This window comes from Triticum urartu, chromosome 2, assembly GCF_003073215.2.
Source record: "Triticum urartu cultivar G1812 chromosome 2, Tu2.1, whole genome shotgun sequence".
Classification (NCBI taxonomy): Eukaryota; Viridiplantae; Streptophyta; class Magnoliopsida; order Poales; family Poaceae; genus Triticum; species Triticum urartu.
Window position 1 is genome coordinate 22,767,428 of NC_053023.1, and position 5,845 is coordinate 22,773,272.

Here is a 5,845-nt window from a genome sequence, read left to right on the forward strand (position 1 = left end):
AGGTGAAAAGGTGGATCCTTATCCCCTTATATGGGTGGACGCAACTACGTGTCCCCACCAGCCTGGTAAAACTCGCTTATCTCCAAGCGCCGTAATCAATGGCACGGTTGGGTTACCCACGCCCGTATTAATGAGAATCCCGGAATAAGGGGACACGATCTCTGCTTCGACGAGACGTGCCAAGGAAACCGCCTCGCATGACACGCTGAGGTGGGACAATAAAACGATTCGAATAAAGTCTTGGCCATGGTGCGATGTCACACTACAGAATACGTCAGCAGATTAGATTTGCGTAAATATTATTCTCTCTATGGCAATATGTGGAAACTTATTTTGCAGAGCCGGACACTATCTTTGTGTTCAAAACCTTCTATGAACTACATGGAGGAGGAACTCGCCTTGCAATGCCGAAGACAATCTGCGCGCCGGACTCGTCGTCATTGAAGCCTGGTTCAGGGGCTACTTAGGGAGTCCTGGATTAGGGGGTGTCCAGATGGCCAGACCATACCTTCAGCCGGACTCCTGGACTATGAAGATACAAGATTGAAGACTTTGTCCCGTGTCCGAAAGGGACTTTCCTTGGCGTGGAAGGCAAGCTTGGCGATACGGATATATAGATCTCCTACCATTGTAACCGACTTTGTGTAACCCTAACCCTCTCCGGTGTCTATATAAACCGGAGGGTTTTAGTCCGTAGAACAACATACAGAACAACAATCATACCATAGGCTAGCTTCTAGGGTTTAGCCTCTCCGATCTCGTGGTAGATCTACTCTTGTACTACCCATATCATCAATATTAACCAAGCAGGACATAGGGTTTTACCTCCATCAAGAGGGCCCGAACCTGGGTAAAACTTCGTGTCCCTTGCCTCCTGTTACCACCCGGCCTAGACGCATAGTTCGGGACCCCCTACCCGAGATCCGCCGGTTTTGACACCGACAACAATACCTTCATTAACCATAAAGTGACACTTTTCCCAATTCAATACGAGATTTGTTTCTTCACATCTCTGCAAAACTCGGTCAAGGTTGCTTAACCAATCATCAAAAGAGGGTCCATAGACAGAAAAATCGTCCATGAAAACCTCACAAATCTTTTCACAAAAGTCAGAGAATATAGACATCATGCATCTTTGAAAGGTAGCTGGTGCATTACATAAACCAAAAGGCATACGTCTATAAGCAAAAGTACCAAAAGGGCAATTAAAAGTAGTCTTTGATTGATCATTGGATGACACATGTATTTGAGAGAAACCAGAATAACCATCTAGAAAGAAAAAATGTGTATGTTTGGATAATCTTTCTAGCATTTGATCGATAAAAGGTAAGGGGTAATGATCTTTTTTAGTAGCTTTATTTAATTTGCGGAAATCAATTACCATCCTATAACCTGTAATAATTCTTTGCGGGATCACTCATCTTTATCATTAGGAACGATAGTAATACCTCCCTTCTTAGGGACGCAATGGACATGACTTACCCACTGACTATTAGCAACGGGATAAATTATACATGCCTCAAGAAGCTTTCGTATTTCCTTTCTTACCACATCCTTGATCTTAGGATTCAGCCGTCGTTGATGATCACGAACTAGTTTGGCATCTTCCTCCAAATTTATTTTGTGTTGACACAGAGTGGGACTAATGCCCTTAAGATCATCAAGAGTATATCCAATAGCAGCACGACGCTTCTTTAGAGTTTTCAATAGTCTTTCTTCTTCATGATCTGAAAGGTTAGTACTAATAATAATATTATATATCTTTTTCGAATCAAGATAAGCATACTTAAGAGTATCTGGTGAAGGTTTAAGCTCAGACACGGGATCACCCTTGGGTGGAGGAGGATCCCCTAGGATTTCAACAGGCAAATTGTGTTTCAGGATGGGTTCCTGTTTAAAGAATACTTCATCTATTTCCCTTCTTTCATTCATAAACATATCATTTTCATGATCTAACAAATATTGTTCTAAAGGATCACTAGGAGGTACGACAATACAAGCAAGACCAATAATTTCATCTTTACTAGGCAATTCCTCTTCACGGTGTTGTCTATGAAATTTAGAGAAATTAAATTCATAAGACATATCACCTAAACCAATAGTAACACCATCCTTTTTGGAATCTATCTTAGCATTAACTGTGTTCAAGAATGGTCTACCAAATATAATGGGACAAAAGCTATCTTGTGGGGAACCAAGAACAAGAAAATCAGTAGGATATTTAGTTTTCCCACACAAGACATCAACTTCTCTAACAATTCCCATTGGTGAAATAGTATCTCTATTGGCAAGTTTAATTGTGATATCAATATCTTCTAACTCAACGGGTGCAATTTCATGCATAATTTCTTTGTACTAGTCAAAAGGTATTGCACTAGCACTAGCACCCATATCACATAAGCCATGATAACAATGATCTCCTATCTTAACAGAAATAACAGGCACGCCTACCACATGTCTATTTTCATCTTTAGCACAAGGTTTAGCAATTCTAGCAGTCTCATCAAGGAAATGAATAACATGCCCATCAATATTATCAGACAAGAGATCTTTAACAATAGCAATATTAGGTTCAACTTTAATTTGCTCAGGAGGTGTATAAGTTCTAATATTGCTTTTACGAACCAAGTTGAAGCTTTAGCATGATCTTTTATCCTAACAGGAAAAGGTGGTTTCTCAACATAAGAAGTAGGAACAATAGGATCATTATAAGTGATAGTATTTTCTTGAACTTTAATAGGTGCAGCTACTTTTCCTTCTACGGGAGGATGATATTTAAACCACTTCTCCCTAGGGAGATCAACATGAGTAGCAAAAGATTCACAGAAAGAAGCTACTATTTCAGAGTCAAGTCCATATTTAGTGCTAAATTTACGGAAAACATCAGTATCCATAAAAGATTTAACACAATCAAACTTAGGTGTCATACCTGACTCCTTACCTTTGTCGAGGTCCCAATCTTCAGAGTTGCTTTTAATTGTTTCCAATAAATCCCATTTGAATTCAATAGTCTTCGTCATAAAAGAGCCAGCACAAGAAGTATTGAGCACGGTGCGATTGTTATCAGAAAGCCAAACATATAAATTTTGAATAATCATTTCTCTTGAGAGCTCATGATTGGGGCATGAATATAACATTGATTTAAGCCTCCCCCAAGCTTGAGCGACGCTTTCTCCTTCGCAATGCCAAAAGTTATATATATAATTGCGATCACGATGAACAAGATCCATAGGATAAAACTTCTGATGAAATTCCAATTTCAGTCGTTTGTAGTTCCATGACCCAGTATCATCACATAGCCTATAGCATGTCAATGAATCTTCCTTCAAAGATAAAGGGAAGACCTTCTTCTTAATAACATCTCCGGGCACACCTGCAAGCTTAAATAATCCACAAACTTCATCCACATATATTAGGTGCTCATCATGATGCTTTGTTCCATCTCCTTCAAAAGGATTAGCTAGCAGTTTTTCTATCATACAGGAAGGAATTTCAAAGCAGACATTTTCATTTTTAGTAGGTTCAGTAGGTTGAGGAGCAACTCTTTGCTCTACTGGTTGGGGTGAAGATACCCCGAACAAGCCCCTCAGAGGATTACTTTCCATAGTAACAAGTGACAGTAAATTTCAACACACTATATAAATTTTTCCTTACCAAATTCCACCTACCAAAGGCGCTTCACTTCCCGGCAACGGCGCCAGAAAAGAGTCTTGATGACCCACAAGTATAGGGGATCTATCGTAGTCCTTTCGATAAGTAAGAGTGTCGAACCCAACGAGGAGCAGAAGGAAATGATAAGCGGTTTTCAACAAGGTATTCTCTGCAAGCACTGAAATTATAGGTAACAGATAATTTTGTGATAAGATAATTGGTAACGAGCAACAAGTAAAAAAAGTAAATAAAGTGCAGCAAGGTGGCCCAATCCTTTTTGTAGCAAAGGACAAGCCTGGACAAATTCTTATATGATGTAAAGCGCTCCCAAGGACACATGGGAATATCGTCAAGCTAGTTTTCATCACGATCATATGATTCACATTCGGTACTTTGATAATTTGGTATGTGGGTGGACCGGTGCTTGGGTGTTTTCCTTACTTGGACAAGCATCCCACTTATGATTAACCTCTATTGCAAGCATCCGCAACTACAACAAAAGTATTAAGGTAAACCTAACCATAGCATGAACCATATGGATCCAAATCAGCCCCTTACAAAGCAACACATAAACTAGGGTTTAAGATTCTGTCACTCTAGCAACCCATCATCTACTTATTACTTCCCAATGCCTTCCTCTGGGCCCAAATAATGGTGAAGTTTCATGTAGTCGACATTCACATAACACCACTAGAGGAGAGACAACATACATTTCATCAAAATATCGAACGAATACCAAATTCACATGACTACTAATAGCAAGACTTCTCCCATGTCCTCAGGAACAAACGTAACTACTCACAAAGCATATTCATGGTCATAATCAAAGGGGTATTAATGTGCATATAGGATCTAAACATATGATCTTCCACCAAATAAACCAACTAGCATCAACTACAAGGAGTAATTAACACTACTAGCAACCCACAGGTACCAATCCCGGATTTGGAGACAAGAATTGGATACAAGAGATGAACTAGGGTTTTGAGAGGAGATGGTGCTGGTGAAGATGTTGGTGGAGATTGCCCTCTCCCGATGAGAGGAGCGTTGGTGATGACGATGATTTCCCCCTCCTGGAGGGAAGTTTCCCCGGCAGAATAGCTCCGCCAGAGCCCTAGATTGGTTACGCCAAGGTTCCGCCTCGTGGCGGCGGAGTCTCGTTCCGAAAGATGGATTATGATTTTTTCCTCATCGAAAGCATCCATATAGCAGAAGATGGCCACCGGAGGACCACCAGGGGCCCACGAGGTAGGGTGGCGCGCCCAGGGGGGTAGGTGATGTCTACTACACAACCTTCTTCTCGTAGACGTTGTTGGGCCTCCAAGTGCATAGGTTTGTAGAACAGTAGCATATTTCCCTCAAGTGGATGACCTAAGTTTTATCAATCCGTAGGAGGCGTAGGATGAAGATGGTCTCTCCGAAGCAACCCTGCAACCAAATAACAAAGAGTCTCTTGTGTCCCCAACACACCCAATACAATGGTAAATTGTATAGGTGCACTAGTTTGGCGAAGATATGGTGATACAAGTGCAATATGGATGGTAGATAAAGGTTTTTGTAATCTGAAAATATAAAAACAGCAAGGTAACTAATGATAAAAGTGAGCGTAAACGGTATTGAAATGCTAGGAAACAAGGCCTAGGGTTCATACTTTCACTAGTGCAAGTTCTCTAAACAATAATAACATAATTGGATCACATAACTATCCCTCAACATGCAACAAAGAGTCACTCCAAAGTCACTAATAGCGGAGAACAAACGAAGAGATTATGGTAGGGTATGAAACCACCTCAAAGTTATTCTTTCCTATCAATCCGTTGGGCTATTCCTATAAGTGTCACAAACAGCCCTAGAGTTCGTACTAGAATAACACCTTAAGACACAAATCAACAAAAACCCTAATGTCACCTAGATACTCCAATGTCACCTCAAGTATCCGTGGGTATGATTATATGATATGCATCACACAATCCCAGATTCATCTATTCAAACCAACACAAAGAACCTCAAAGAGTGCCCCAAAGTTTCTACCCGAGAGTCAAGACGAAAACGTGTGACAACCCTTATGCGTAGGTTCATGGGTGGAACCCGCAAGTTGATCACCAAAACATACATCAAGTGAATCAATAGAATAACCCATTGTCACCACAGTTATCCCACGCAAGACATACATCAAGTGTTCTCAAATCCTTAA